This window comes from Plectropomus leopardus, chromosome 2, assembly GCF_008729295.1.
Source record: "Plectropomus leopardus isolate mb chromosome 2, YSFRI_Pleo_2.0, whole genome shotgun sequence".
NCBI lineage: Eukaryota > Metazoa > Chordata > Actinopteri > Perciformes > Serranidae > Plectropomus > Plectropomus leopardus.
In genome coordinates, this window is record NC_056464.1 from 3,450,917 (window position 1) to 3,468,265 (window position 17,349).

Genomic DNA, 17,349 nt, shown 5'->3' on the forward strand with positions numbered 1-17,349 from the left:
TGGTTGTAGAATACGTCATCTTGCACACAGCGTCAAACTAAAAGTTTTTACTTTGAAGGAAAAATTTGAGAACTTCCGGTAATGTTGTGGCATCCCTCACTTAGCTTGACGCGCTTTCCTCCCTGTGCGTTCCTCCTCTGAGAGATGGAGCGGCGTCAGTTTGCTCGCCCTTTGTTGTGGGCGCCTCGGCTGCCTGGAAGTGAAGCACAGAGGGGGCAGGTGCTGCTCCCTGCCCCGCTCCTCACCCCTGCTCCCCGGGGAGCAGCTAGGCGAAACAGACCCCGCTAATTAAACCTCACATGCAGATACTGGGCTGATATCACACCTACATGGACTTCCTCTTATAAAATTTATACACTGAGCTGAAGACTCGTTTTTAATTTTAATTTCTTTTTTTGTTTGTTTGTTTAATTTTGCTATTTATCTTGCATATATACTATAAAACACAAAATAACAAAATAAAATTAACACCCCAAATTAAAGTGAGAAAAAGAAAAAGAAATTACTTAATAAAAGCGATTATAAAGTAATTAACATTTTGAAAGCTGGAGCAACATCACTTTACATTTAACATTTAACATTTGATTGCCTGTGATTTTAAAAAATAAAATTAAGATGAAGTTCTATATACTTTATATACTATATATACTATATACTATACTTTTTAAAGATTTAAAAAGATCTAAATATTTAAAGTTTTAAGTAAATGATAATGAATAATAATGATTCATTTTATTTATAGAGTGCTTTTCACAATGCTCAAAGACGCTTTACAGAGGAGAAAGTAAAATTCACAGATTTTAAAGTGTGCGACTTAAGTTTGCATCTTGAGCTTCAATAAGCAAGATCCTTGGCAGGAAGGAAAATACTGTAAAAGAAGTTTGTGTCAGTGTGTCATGGCAGTGGAATGTGTTTTACTGTGTGTATTTTTGAGTGAGCAGTGAGCACTGATCTGTTTCTGTTATTTCATAATTCACCCTGAGGGTCATTAAAGCAGAACAGGCAGCATGCAAAATGCCACCAATTAGACGGACAGGGTCACCTCATGACAGCACACAGCAGCAGACAGCATGCACAGGCAGCAGGATCGGGTCCTGGCTATTGGTAATTAGTCCAGTCACACTGCCTCAAGGTAGACTGACATGTGTTTAATTAATCGGCAATAAATCACGTTCTTGTTCTGCTCGTAAAATAATAAGCATGCATGTTACTTCCTCCAACTGAAGCACTGAAACTTAGCAGTTCAGAGTGTGTGTGTGTGTAATAAATCAGGTAACCTAGGATTTAGGGTGCTTTTCTTTGACATCTTTTTGCAGCCAATGGAATTGCCTCCTGCTGGCCAATTGGAAGAATGCAGGTTTGAGGCACTTCCGCACCAGCGACGCTTATCAGACCCAGGACCCACAATCAAAACTGTATTGTCACCATCCGAATTTCAACCGTGGATGTGACTTGCACATGCAAGTCCTTCATCAGCACACACAGACTTTGTATTATGTCATTGGAACCTGAAATTGTTTTAGTAATTTTTATGGAAACAGAACCGAGCCTACAAACACCTGGCTACATTCACCTGGGGAAAAATTGGCTTACTCTTATTTTTAGAACTATAGTCTGTTAGGATGTGTGACTGTTTAAATCTGAATACTGGTTAGGTGTTTGAATTGACTTTATTTTAACATAATAAATAAATACATAAATACATACATACATTGTAATTATTATTAGTAATACACTGACAAGATAACCCTAAATAAGATTGTTATCAGACGATTATTTTATTATTATTTATTGTTAAACTCTGTATACATAGAGCTGATTAGATCCGCCCCCATAACTAATTCTAATTCCAACAAGTAACCAGTATCATGATCAATTTTATACGTTTATGACAAACCAAATTTCATTAAAATCAGTTCAGAATTATGCGAGTTACAGACAGTTTTGTTGTGACATCTTGAATTTCCTATGGTGGAGACGTAGCCAGATGGTGACTGTTTTTGCCCTTTCGTGACTCGTATCGTGTTGGTACCATGTGGTTTGTCCAAGTGGTGTAGCTGTAACTAGCTGTCCAAGTCACATCGTGTATTGACAGAGGCCTTGGATAAAACGCTCTGGCGCAAAGGAAGCAATTTTGTGTTTGTTTGGACATACTATACTGCATTCATGTGATGTCAGAAGGTCATAGATTGCAAGTTGGGAAGTCAATCTTCCGACTTCGTTGTGTTCATGTACTTTGAGGTCGTAAAGTGGGAACAACATGGAAGCTACAAAGAAGATGGGTGGCATTTTAATACTAAGTGTTTGATAGCTTTTTCCAGTTTTTTTTTTTACATTTTTATATATTATTTATTTTATATATATATATATATATATATATTTTATATATATATATATATATATATATATATATATAATATTTTTAATCTAGGTTGCTCTACATGGACAGCAGTTAACAAATTTCTTAAAATTTAATACTATAAAAGTATACAAGTAATTTAGCCTCCCCCGTGCACATACATCATGGGCAGGTAGGTGTATGCAGAGTGGGACTGTAAAGCACATGAGAAGCCACAGTGTTCCTCTGAGTCTCCTGACACAATCAGCTTCTCAGAGTCACAGTGGTGTCTCCAAATGGTCTCTGTCCATGCCAGCTTTTTGTCAAGTGACAGGCAATTGAATTAAATATTTAATCATTCCTGCCCACACAGTGCAGAGCGCCACCTACTGTGGCTTCCAGACAAACAAAAAAAAATAAACACAAATACACATAACCCAAAAAATGGCTCTAACAAAAGGGTTTCAAATTAATTTCTTTGGCCATGTTCCAGGAACTTCTCTTCTCCTTTTACACTCGCATTTGATGTGAGTGCACTTTTTCTTTTTTTTTTTCTCCAAACCAATCCCCTCTGAGCCTCTTCACTCTTAGATTTACTGACTGTTCACGTCTCAGCTTCCAAAACACCTTGAGAATCTGAAACCATGATGTCATGATGTGTTTGACTGGCCTCCATCAGAGTAGGATTTCAGAGCACTTCTCCCAAATGCTCTCATCCTATGTCATCACATGTTGCCGCTTTCCAGTGGACTTCTGTGTCGACATGTTACGCTCTAGGTATCCTCTGCATCCACTGTTGACATTCCAGGATGCTGCCACAAGCACATGGTGGTATTACGTTACACGTGGTTATGCTTAGGAAACAAAAGCACATGGCAACCAGTTCTGGGACATCAACAAATGCACATGCTGGCACTGATGGTTAGGATTAGGGGAAAACGGTACATAATAAGGTTTTGGAAAAAACTTTATCAGATTCAAGCAGGAAGCAAACACTGGACTGTACGTCGGGGCGGCCATGTATGAGGGAATTTTGGGAGGTGATAGTCCACGATTTCACAGCTGAGCTGGAAATTCTTAGATTAAATACACAATCTTGCCAAAAATGATGCCATATGCATGAACAAAGACAAAAATATCAAAAAAGAAGAATGAAATGCATGTAAAACAGTCTGTAAGTGGGACAAGAACAAGATGCACTTGTGGAGTTCGTCAGAGGAAAAGTTGTTTTTGCTGTTCGTCCAACTGGATATGCTAAAAGTATGTGCAATGATTCTTGTGTATGTTTTAATATGTGTTCTCTCTCTCCCGCCCCTCTGTGTTCTCTTCCTCCTGCAGGGTGTGTGTGCGGCAGGAGGTGTGTGTGGCAGGGGGTGTGGCTGCCTCCTCCTGCGGCAGCAGCAGACGAGGCACACCTGTCTCCACTCAGCTCAACAACCTGTCCCTATAAGCCTGCTCTTAACTCCATTACTCTGTCACATCATTCCATATAGTTCTGTAGTGCTGTCTGTACCTTCAGTGTTCCCTCAGTGATTTTTTCTGTGTTCAGGTATTCCTGTGTGCCTTTGCAGGGGATTATTCTACGAGTCAGCCAGCTCCCTGTCTCCACTGACTGCTCCTTTTTTTTTCTTGACTACAATAAGCTCTTTTTATACATACCTGAATGCGCCAGTCTTAAAGGTCCAATCAAGAGCAAAATCTAACAAAAAGCTTGATTTATTAACTGGCTCCATTGGTGGCCGAGAAGATGTGGGGTTAAACAAGGAAAAAAAATATGTTTCCTGCATATATATATTGGGCAGAGCAGTATGTGAACATATTCTAAAGCAAACATGGTAGCTGATTCATTGTGGCTTTTTACAGATGTTATTCACACTGTCCACTACCTCCTCAAAATAAAATAAAGTTATTAGTCAAATTTTGTAAATAAATGCAAGAAAGGAGTCCCACTCCTCCTCTGGGTATTTGATTATCCCAGACAGACTCACTCACACACCCTGTCATCCCCCCTCACCCAAACGCCACTCCACTGTCTGCCCTCTGTGCTCCCTGCCGGCCTATTCATTTTCATTTAGGCTCTGCATACACACAACCCATCCACAAACTGTCACATGTCATCTTCCCCAGACAGACGCGTGTGTGTGTGTGTGTGTGTGTGTGTGTGTGTGTTATCATATTTATCAGATGAGGTTTATACAGAGTGATGTGCAGCAAGAGTAAATGAATTGAATGTCACTTAATGAAATATCACTGTTACAAATGGATAATGTGTTTGGGATAGAAAAAAGTTTAAAGACGCTGATTTCCTTGTCTGACAGAACAGTAACAGAAATGTAATTCTCTGTATGTGTCCTTTAGTCCAGTTGCATGTACAACCATGGAGCAAAGCAAGGACTCTGACATCTGTCCCACCAGAGAACTCAAGTCCATTTACTTACGATTGAACATTAAAATGTACTTAATGGAAATTTTATTTCCTTTCTTGAATGTTTCCCCATATTTAAATCGGGAAATCCAGTCCCAATTTTTTTGTTTTGCTCATTGTGTTCTGTTGGTAGCACCATGGATGAATCAGCTGGGGATAAATGAAGCTGTTGTCAGATTTCTCCTGAACTCTCCACTGGTTGCTTTGTCAAATAAAATGCTAAACAAGCTAATCAGATAGTAAATTATGCATCATACTATTATTTGAGTGCCTACTTTAACCCTTTGATACCTGAGGAATTTGGCTTGATTTCTGTCAAAACATGGGCAGAAGGTGAGGAACAAGAAATTGCCCAAAAAGTAAAAAATTGGTAAAAAGTTACAAAAAATTACCTGATAATAAGCAAAAAAAAGTAATATAATAGCAATATAAATAATAAATAATATAAGCAATATAAAAATGAACTATTATAATTTTGTATTGTTATCTAAGTTTTTACTGCTACATGTCAAAGTGTTAATAGATTACACTTGCATTGTGCTTTTCTCGTCCTCTGACTGCTTCAAGCTCTTTCTCACTACATGTCACATTCAACCATTCATACACACATTTGCACACTGCTGGCTGAAGCTACTGTACAAGGTGCCTCCTGCTACTCAGTAACCATTCGTATGCACTTACAATCTGATCTGAAGCAATTTGGGGTTCAGTAACTTTCTCAGGGGTTATTCCATCACGTTGACTGGAGGAGCTGGGGATCAAACCGCTGACCTTCTGATTAGAGGACGACCCGCTCTACCTTTGAGCCATAGCCACCCTGTCGCTTCACTTTTTGCCCACTCAGAAATGTCTCCTTGCATAGGTTAGTCTCACATCCAAGGGTGAAACTCATCCCATCATTGGCACCTTGTATTGATCAGCCCAGTCCACCATTGTTCATGTTTTACAGTACATCCTACTCAAAGGTGGCAGCTGACAGACAGGCCAGACTCTGCTCTCCCCTAAGGCTGTGTCCATCTGTTGCTAAGACCAACACGATCAATACTGCTGATGTTAATGATGGCTAAAAGCCTGCTGAGAAACCTGAGAGGCTCTTTTAACCCGGGGCCAGCACTGTCACCCCGGTGGGCTATCAGTCCTTGTACTGGATGTCTGAAGGCAGAAAAAAACAGGGTTCATTGAATACCAATGTTTCAGCCCAGATTTGGCCCCAGTTCTGTCCCGAGCTGTAAACAGCAGTGGAAGACCTTGAAGATGTTCAGGTTCTCCGTGATTAGCAGGGATGAATAACTGGTCAGGGCTGTTGGTTCTACACAAGCAGTTTACTCCTCCTGATAATAAAAGACCTCCATGTAAAGCTGGGAGAAGGCAGAGATGACTGTGCTCTTGCATGTGTGCTTTATCAAGATCTTCTCAGATATCAGATTTGTGTTGATTGTAATAAACAATGCATGCAAGGAAGAATATGAGTTTCATTCCTTAATTCAGTGAAGACTGGCCAAAAAGTTTTCTTCATCAAAGTTATTGCATCGTCCTAAATATAAACCTCTACCAGAAAAGTTCAAAAAGCAAAACTTTGAAATGTTTTGGATTTTTTTTTATGATCATATTCATATAATCCATACAGACATGCTGGAATCAAATACAATATGAGGTTACCTGCTACTCGAAAAAAGGTCAAATTAATCATTGTATTGTTTGGCAGAAGAGTCTTTGGGGGATTTTGTCTTCAAAATTGTGGCTAGAGTTGTAAAGTTTTCTGGCACCTTTTTCAAAATGTTATTTTACTTTTTAGTTTTGGTCGTCGCCTTCACTGTTAAACTATTTGTTTTTACTTTAAAAACTTATTGTCTGTGCTGCCTTAAAATTCTAAGCTGATTGAATTTGAGAAATCAAGTTGGGGTAATTTTGTAATGATTCAACATGTCTTGTCTTGTCATTCAACAGTTTAGGGCAGCCCGAACACCAACTTATTTAAGTTAACACTATAAAACAGTTTATTTTTAGTGTTCTCAGCATTTTTGGAGACAGAGGCAACCATATTTGTGCAAGAGGGTGAAACCTTGGAGGAGTGAGCAGTGGATCCGACAGAGAAGCTAAAGACACTATTGACAGCTTGTTACTCAGAGCAGCCCCACTCTTAATTATGCGTAACTTTAAGCCTTGATAAAATGTTAACAGGAGAGTGATATATAAATTCACTTCCTGTACAGTTTTGTAGTGTTCATGTCAGAAGTCCAGATCTGCACACTTTCTGTTCAAGCCTGAACCGAGCATGTCCCACGGCAGCAGTTTTGGATTCAAGTTTTTATCAAATTTTAACTGTAAAATAGGCCTAAAGTGTATTACATTGTATATATTCTAAAATAAATAGATTTAATATTTAAAGTTAGAACATGTATTACAAGCTAAGGGCTGAAGTGTTTCCTTGGACCACCTCCCCTTCTACTCTTCCTTCAATTTGTCTGTCATCTTGTTTATGACAAGTTCTGCATAGCAGGCTGCACCCCTCAGTGCGTCTAGTACACACAGCGATGGTGATGCAGCGTGTAGATGTTGATCACCTCTCTCTGCTGCATGTTATTTACATCTCTTCCACTGCTTGGATGGGAGAAGCAGAAACTGCCAACCAAGTCACCTTGCAGCCCCCTTTCTCTGTCTCTCGTTTTCCATCCCTCTCTCACCTGCCCTCTTTCCCTCTCCCCTGGTTCTCCACATGTTCCGTCTCTTTCCCTCTCTCTGCACCCTCTTTGTCTCTCTTTCCCTCTTGATTCAGTTCATTAAAGTCCTGCAAAAGTGCCATTTAAGCATGAGACAGTTCACAACAGTTTCATTAAAGATAAATAAATAAATAAATGTTAATTTGGCAAGAACCCGACCCGATTGAAGGAACAGTGAGAAATTAAAGCTGGCCCGGCCTGAACCTGGTTGGGCCCAATCAGGTACGGGTAGAGAATCAAAGCTCCATCGGGGACGCATCAGATCAGTGTTTGGTCAAAGGTTAAATGTCTGCACAGAGGATGAACATGAATCACATACTTCCAAAACCCTGACTGATATAACTCTGTTTATGGAGAGTGTGGTGCTTTAAGGACTTTTCTGGGCTTTTGAAACAGCATGTAGACAAACAAGTGGTGCAAATATCCCAAATCACTTAGATTTATTAAAATAATCCTGTTTCCCCCCTCAGCCTCTATCCAGCTGTCTGATCTCTCTGCTGTCTCAGCATGTTGTGAACAACAGAAACAGGCATATGGCAGCCACATCTTTATGAACACATTTTCTCTCTAGAAAAGCTTTCAGCACTTCATTAACATCCTAACCAACTGTCAGACCGCTGATTCACAGACGTGCTGCATTATAAGAGGCATTAATGATGCAGATTTCCTGCAGGTGTAACAGGAAACAACTCTCTGGTAGCATGCAGTGTTAACCTGTTAAAAACATTTTGTAACTCAACACTTTCCCTTTCACCTGTCAGATTAGAAACAGTTATTTTCTTTGAAACTGACCTGCAAAATATCTGATGCCGTAAGGAGAACATGTTTAAAACACAAAAGAACTGATGGATTAATTCAGTTTTCTCACTTTTGTCGCAGTTGTGATTGACCCATAACTCTTGACCACAGTCTTGCTTCCTAGCACTCAGTACAGCCACTCTCTCTTGCTGCCATAGTTTCTCCTCACCTGGACACAAAAACTGCAGCAGAGCCACATGCCCGGTTAGTCTGACTGCAGTAGGCAAATTCTAGTAACAATTTATTTGAAGGGGTGTGTATATGACTGACATTGTACATTGCACCTGTGGGAGATATGAAGAAGTCCTTATGAATGACAGTTGTCAGTGAGTGTCATTCAATTACGTATATCAGTTTTAATGTATAATTGAAATTGTCTGAGATGTCTTTGTTACAACAACTTGACATGTTAATTAAAGTTGCCAGAAGGCAAAGTTTTAGATCAACCAGTGGATCTGCATTCCAGCCACCACCTACGGTCATGAGCTCTGGGTGGTGACCGAAAGAAAGAGTTTGCAGATACAAGCGGCAAAAAGAGTTTCATTACCCCTAATTTCCACCAGATCTGTGTGCGGCCCGCTTCCGATCCGTCACGGCAGACGGAGTAAATAGATTACACTCTAGTCAATGTGTTTACTTCCACTGGCTCCACTGCATTATGGACCCACTCCATCTCAGCTCCGGCAGTCCGGACGCTCGCTGATCAGATTCACAAGGCTTCTATTTTTGCCGGATGCCCGGGCACACAGACAGTGACACAACATTAAAACATCCTGTTAATTTTCAGAGTAAAAAAACTCTGTGTTTATGTATGATTATATTTTTCTTAACTACATCAACAAAACGTCACAATGAGCGGATCCAGGCCTGTATTAACAGGTCAGAGGTCACTACCGACAACACGGACGAAGTGAAGCTAATTATGGAGGAGGAAAACCACCTAATTTTTTATGACACCACATGGCGTGGAATAACTTATTCGGGAGTTATGGGAGTGAATCATGGATGTATTATAGTGAAATCTGGATACAGCCATGAGGGCGGGGCCTCGTTTATTCCTATGAAAGAAGATAAATATCTTTTTCTGGGTTTAGAAATGTGTAAAATACCCAGATCTACTGGCCCATAGAGCATGCTTAATAGTTAATGGCAGCCCAACACTGCCGAGCGCAGCTGAGTGCGGTCGAGCAGTTCTCCCGCCAGCGTAGTGACCATTTTCCGGATTAGTGCCTCGGCTAGCTTTAATGGCAGTCTAGAAAAGGAAATCTTTCGTCTCTTTTAGACTTTCCAAATGTTATTGAACCGAATGATTTACAGACAGGGATAGAAGACGTTTTGCGGGGGTTTTGATGCTCACAAAAAATTATTTAGTGATTTACAGACGTCTCTTTCCTCATGTTAGCATACGGGGAAAAGACTTTCTGGGCCTCTGTGCATCACGTGACCGATTCAAACGGTGCAATTCCACTTTTGGACACTATCTTAATTTTGCATCAACTCTTCCTTCTTGGGGGCTTGGGGTGAATGGAGTTATTACTTCTTCTTCTGTACTGATGTAATGCGCGTGATTCTGTGATAACAGCAGGAACTCCTCAGTCTCGCCACTCCAGCTCCAGCGGAGCTGCGCCGCACCGCACTCAAATCGTAATTGGTGGGAATTGCTGGATGAAGGAGCACTGAGCAAAACCGCAGCAGAGCCGTACCACAACGCACATGCAAGCGGTGGAAATCCTGGGTTAGTATTAGTCTGCCTTGCTTAGTCTGCTGCCACAACAACCCATCCCTGAATAAGGGGAAGAACACGGATGGATAGATGGATGGGTGAATGGATGGATAATGGAAGGATAAGTGAATGAGCAAAAGAAAATGAATGGATGGATGGATAGAGGTGTTTTGTTATTGTCAATAAATCTGCTCAGATCAGACAGTAATCCATTTTTTTTCTGGGTTTGCAAATTCTTTAAATCTGCCTCACACTGTACCTACTCTCGATTCCACATGTGACAGTTTGATGAGCTCTTACAAGTGGTTCCAATACACTGAGCCAGGCTAAATTTCTCACAACGTCTTGCTATCCACTTAAATAATTATGTTATGGTAAACTTTGTCTCAGAGTCCAGTCTTCTTCAAAGATCAGTCTTCAGTGATGTTTGCTCTTCACTCATTCTGCCCACATGTCCAGTTCTGGGGTCATAAAGTCCTCTGCTTTTAGGAGGAAATCGAAACACTGTCTGTGTTTGTTTTTTGTCCCACACTTTTACAAGAAGTGATATTTTTTAAGTTTGTCTGAGAGTGATGGATAACAGTGGGAAGCAAAAGAAAGAACAGTTTCCACCTGTTTGTTTTACAAAGCTTTTTTGTGCTCTAGTTAGATTTTGCTAGCGGGGAGCTTTGTTTGCTGCCAGTGCCATTTTTCTCTTCCCATCTTTGAATGGTCAGCTGCAAAGCCTTGTTGGGCTTCTTTGGAGATTGAAAAAACCACAACAACATGTTATTTTCACAGCGGGGTAGAAAGAGAGGCAGAAGATCACACCGAGCCTTGAAGATGAAAGTGAAAATGGGTTCAAAATGGCCAGTGGAAACAGCAGAGTGTGTTGTGCTGCAGTGTGTGTGTGTGTGTGTGTGTGTGTGTGTGTGGTGTGTGTGTGTGTGGTCAACAATAAGTGTGTCACTCATATGGCAGTGTGTATTCTCAGAATCCCTCTCTGCACTGAACAATGGGCAAATACAGCGTGTACAAGTGTCTGTAGTTTTCTTTTAGTTTTTTTAAGTAATGCTGCAGTGGGCCATTATAAGATATTTTCATATTCATCACACTGATATTCTTACTCTCTTCTGATTGTCTGAAGACAATTAGCATTTAGACGAGTTGTGTCCTCCGGTCCTGTTAACCCCCACCCACCCATTTGAGGTGCTTGAAGGTGTCAGCCATTTTCCTAAGCATCTATTTTCATTTAGTCTTTTTTTTTTTTTCATTTGATTCACTATTATTTGTATTGGAAAGGGTTATCTTTCTGTATTCAAAAGTGTTTTATTTTTGTAAACCATTTGTTGTGTGTAAATGAAGTGTAAAAGAGAGATATGAAAGAATCTGCTGGTGAATAATTTTAATCAAACTCCAACAGGATAAGAGAGGATCTTAATTTGAGTCATTCAAACATCCCTTTTGTTATCAGTAAGGTCATGAAGATGTAGACATGTAAACCAAATAAATAAATAAATAAATCACAGGAAATTCTATTAAAATAGTGAAAACACTATATATATGGAGGTGTTGAAAAGTTGTTGTTATTATTATTATTATTATTATTATTATTATTATTATTATTATTATTATTATTATCAATCATGATAATAATCAGAATAATAACTTTTTTGTAACATAGTTAGATAGATAAAAACATGATTTGGCTCAACATTCATACAGGAAGGGAACACCGGGCTCCCGGGTGTAAGTCAGGGTTTTGTTGGACCCAGTCACCACTGCCCTCACTACCTGAACTATAGGGACTTTCAGGCTCCTTATTACTGTGTTACTGGGCAATTTTAAACTGACACTGCCCAGTGACATATCATACCACCACAAAAACTGCCTTCTGGCTGTCTGCCGGCGTATCATGTTGACAATGTGGTGTGTGACGAATGGAAAAAATTTACTCAGCTGGGTGCAATCTGTAATCACAGTGACGTTACAATAACAAACATTTCTGGGTATATCTTTTTATAGCAAAGCTGCAAAAACTGATTTACTTCAAATATTAGGTACATTAAGTAAAAGTTTCATCTCTTTCCAAAGGCCCACTTCTTCCTCTCCTTCCATCAAAGTAAAAACAAACAGAAGGTGAATTTATTATGTTATTGACCTCTGAGAACGAGAGGGTCACCTCTGTGAGACTGTGAGTCGCTGAGAGGAGGCTTCTGAATGTTGTTTGTGCTGATCAACAAACTTGACCTGACCCTGTTTACCTGTGGAGTCTCAGCTACTTCTGTTTGGATCTGCCGCCTCTGCCCGTAAGTTAATCAACACTTAAGGATTAAACTCATTAAACTGTTCCTGTGTGCCTCATCGTCTGGCTCCTTTTCCTGGATGCCTCACACAAACGCCGAAAAAGCTTTGTGTGTACCGAGGTCTGATATATCTTCTGCTTCTGTGCCATTAAGTTATTAGAAATTATTAAAATCATAGCAATAGACATGTTCATTCATTAACATGCACACATCAACACACACACACTGTATTATGTTTTGACTCAGTCCCACCATGAATTTAATTCTTTCTAGAGCATCAAATTTGGATTGTGCAGCCAAAAATAGTCCCATCCAAATGCACTATGTACACTGAGCAGCTATTTTAGGGAATTAAAGCATTCCGATGTCATCAAATAACACAGCTTTAACAGTGCTTTCAGTGTACAGTCCCGACGTCAAAAAGACACTTTTCCACATCGCCGGACACCATCAGATGAGAACGCAGCCAGACAGAACTGGTTGCGGTGTTAATATACGCTTGCAGACTGCCTGATGGAACCTGCTGCTTAAGCATGATACACCACAGACTGACGTAAGGTTGAAATGCTCCTGGCGACGATATAATATACGGAGTGCAAGGGTGTCTATAGGACGGGCTGGAGGGGCGGTGGATGGATCCAACAAACACCAAAATTTCATGCAGAGTCCAGTGTGTACTTGCTGTCTGAATATGATGGTTTTGTGCAGAATGTGCATTTATTGACGTCCCGGCAGAAGGATACCCAATGCATAATATTTAGATGTGGAAGTCCAACGCAAAGCAGCAACATGTTGTTATTTGTTAGTCCTGAACGGTCTGCAGCCAGGCAGGTGTTTGGGTGTCACGCTATCCACCATCCCCTCCTGATGACAAAGTCTGCTCATATACTAGATTAATCCTGAAAGGATGTTTTTGCTTAAATGTACATGCCAATATTTTGCCAAAAACAAATAAAGTAGGTTGTCAGTGAATATTTTTCAGATACACTGTATTCAGTGTGAACTTTGTGTGAACTTTCAGTACTTTTGCAGACACATTGTGAGAAATGCTTCCTCATTATGTTGACTAAAAAACATGTTTTGGGGGTTTGTGAATGGAAAAAATGAATATGAAAGGCAGAAAGCTTTTTTTTAACCTGCATTGGTCACCAGCTTCTAATAGAGAGACTGGAACACTTTGTTTGGCATCAACATTTATCCTGCGTACTGGTTATATAATGCCATGGCTTTTATGTTGTGCCATGTGCTGACAAAGTGTGCGGCCAGTTATGCGATTTTCTTTTCTTGAAGTAACTTTAAGAACTGGCTGAGCTGCTTTATTTCATGTTAAGCCACCTGTGTGTGTTAAGTTCTTTATCACTGTAACAGTTTCACAGTTTTTTCTGCATTAGAAAATCAAGGAGAAAAACACTGAAAACATTATAACAGCAACAGAAAATTAGAAATGAGGTAAGAGTGTGTAGCACATCAAGCTGAGGAGGATCATCACTCATGTAACACTGGCCACATGCTTTTTTGCAATCTCATGTGCAAAAATTTATTTGATCCCCTTTTTCACTTTCGATATGGTTCCTGAGCCTTTGTGTCTCACCTCCAGTCCTGACAGTAAAGAGATTTTCTGCCAATTCAGAATTTACTTTTGGCCAGAGGACCATGTAATCCACTTTCCCTCTTAGTGTCTGCCCTTCATTCCCCCAAGTACATCTTTGGCATTGCTTTATAATTTGGTTAAGTAAAGTTTGTTTTTGAAGGCAGCTGATTGATCAGTGTGCCTCTAGTGGAGGCTGTTTTTGGAGCGAGGCATCAGGATGTCCAAAATGTTTGTGCCTGTTGGTGGATTGCCTTAAAAAGTCAGACTAATCTTGCTTGTCCGGCCTCTTTAGTTGCCATCCTTTGTATGATAACGAGACGGGAGTTCTGTATGGACTTCACTGAATACACAGTAACTGGAATAACAAACCACAAGAAACCAAAACAGTTGATATGTCAGTAAAAATGGTAAACCAGATTTGAATGGTAAAATAGAATACTGGGTAGTAGCTGTTTCACAGGCGAAAGTTTCATGTCAACATTAGAGAAATGTCAACATTAAATACTTAATTTCTTGCAATTTGGTTAAGTTTGATGCACTAATTTATAATAGAAATGTCTTTCTTAGTCAAGAAAAAACACAAAATTACAGCTATAGGTGACAAATCAAAATATAAAAATATCAGCTTCAATTAAGCAATGTTACACTCTGAGGCGTAGAGCCACAGCAGAATGACTCGGCAGAAAATAAGAAAATAAATAAATAAAAATAAAGACCAACGTAAATTTGTCTTGTTATTTTTGTTTTGTTTCCTTATCTATATGATTTTATTCCTTTCAAGCAGATGATGTGAAAACAATGTTTAAATATTTGGTTTAGACAGAAAAATAAATGAAATTCTCTCTTTTTTTTAATTTTTCTTTTTCTTTGCCAGATAGAATTTAATAATTCAATGAATGGATGATACACAGAAGATTATAACAGTAAATGATTTGTAATTTTGATTTTTTCTTTTTGTTGTACATATTACTATGAGCGGCATGTCAAGCATTTGGTAGAGCCCTTAATTTAAAAACCTGTGGGGTCTATTAAAAAATAAACATAGATTTCGTTATTATTATAGCTCCAAGCATTAATAAATGCAAAAATTAAAAGAAATTCTATTACTTTTTTCTTAGTAGGGACATTATCAGGATAAGCTCATAATTTAATGAGAATTAAGTCATGAGATGTCAAGAAAAAAATCATCTACCTTCCCTATATTCTGCTGTGCATCAGGATCCATTACTGCTGTGCTGATTTGGTATTTTACTCTTCAGACAGTCTGACAGACACAGATCCCTGCTTGGGACTCTCTCTGGATGAGATGAGGGAGGCGACTGTGTGCTGCTCTTCATCCGACATGGAATACCAAAACTAACTGAAAGCACTTCTGAACAGACATAGTATGTGTTCAGCCCACATGGAAAGATAAAAATGCACTGCCTCTTACTAAATCAATATGAGGTATTTCGTGCAAAAAAACTGTACATAACGAGAACGAGTTGGCTCAAATATTGGTAGGGACAATTCTTATCGCCTTATTTTGTTTTGGTTTTGTTTCTGTGTCTTCCTCTTTTTTTTTTAATAATTATTTTTTAACAATTACTAGTTTAACAATAGTACAAAGGATCAGGTGCTTACAAAAAGTGCAAAGCATAGGACTGTAATCTACTTTACAAAGATAATATACAAAAGTTAAAGATAAAAAAAGGGGCTTTTTTGGTTTCGTTTGTGTTTATAATGTTAACAAATTTCAGTGCATTACTTATTTTCATAACTTTAAGGGCTTTGGCATAAGAAACAAACTCCAGGTGAAATATATTAAAGCATGGTTTCACATTCATATATTTGGGTTTATGGATGTATAATTCTCCAAGAATGAGGATATTGTTTCTGTGTCTTACTGCTGGAGCAAATGTTTCTGTATTACTTCGTCCCAGAGACGGCTTCTGCAGTGATCAGCAAATTCAACAAAGCATCAGAGAAACTGCTGGAGTCAGTTCTGACTGCTTGTGTCTGTGGTAGCCAAAGAATGAACTCTTTAATGAAGTGAAAATGCAAATGATCTGATCTGACATTGCATATGTACATCTTTTCACACATTAGCATGGATTTGAACCCCAGCTCTACAGATATGATGATGCTGTGACTAACAGAGAGGCTGTAGGACTCAATAAACAGGTCAACAGCTCGCTGTCACTTTTATGAACTCCTGAACTCTTAATATTTCAGATTGAAGTGCTTTACTTATAAGTGCACAAGGCCAGGACATTCTTTTCACTGGTTTCTATATAACCACTCATCATCCCTTCGTTTAACATCCTCCTTTATGTTTCCCCTTACAGTGTAGGCAGATATTAATTATCAAGTGGAGGAAACTGAAAGAAGCCTCCTCTGCGCTTTAATTCTGAATGTTTCCACTTCAAGTTAACAAATGAACCTTTGAATTTCTTTATAAATGTGAATGAGTTTTTAGGTGATTCAATTCCTCCAGTCCAAAAGAGAAGCATGCATTCCTCCCCATGTGCACCATCCTCATTGCATCCTCATGACTTAATATCCCTCAATAAGGGGAGATCATAATAACCCTCCCAATTGTATGCTACAGGTATAGGTTAAGTGTGGTGTCAATAATTAGCATGTAAAGCAACCCTGTTTTAATCGACATGTATACTGCATGATGCATACAGTATCTGTTGTTTTTGTTGAGTTGTTTCTCTATATGTGAACTCCTCACATTTCTGTGGTATTTTAGATAATCTATTTCCAATCTGTCCTGTCTGATAATTGAAAAACCAATACCTAAAAAAACATGAACAAACAAGGGAGATCAGCTAAACCAGGGGTTGGCAAGTAAGTTGGGGCCAATTTTTTTCTAAGCAATTAGATGGCAGGTCAGACCATAATCACAGTCTAATTTAAGAAATTGATTGATAAAAAAAACAAACAAAAAAAGCAACTGAAATTTGCGACAGACAGCCTTATAAGACACGCATGTGTGGGATATGCAGAGAATGGATAAAAATAACTCAAGAAATAACTGAGGATATGGATAGGCCCATTATGAAATTAAATCATATATATATATATATATGTGTGTGTGTGTGTGTGTAATTGAGTCATGAAATGCTCTTAATGAGCTTGGTTTTATTTCCCCTTTTCACATTGTGAGTAATAAATATGTAGCAGCCTATCATTTTAATGTAGAAAATGACTTTCTATTTCTTTACACACAAAACATCACCACTTGGACTGACCATGTAGTGGAGCCTAACTAATAATTATTGATATAGTTTTACTCTCAGAATTATTTTTTAGTATCAGTGATCCCACTCCTCAGGTACGTTTTAATTGTTTGCGCGCTGAAGGTATGATATTACGTTGTGTGCAGAGTGAGGTTAGCTAGACATTTAACCTGCTAGCTAGCAAGAGAAAATGTCACAATCAAAAAGTCTACAGAGGAAAGGTGACAGGGAAAATAGGGCAT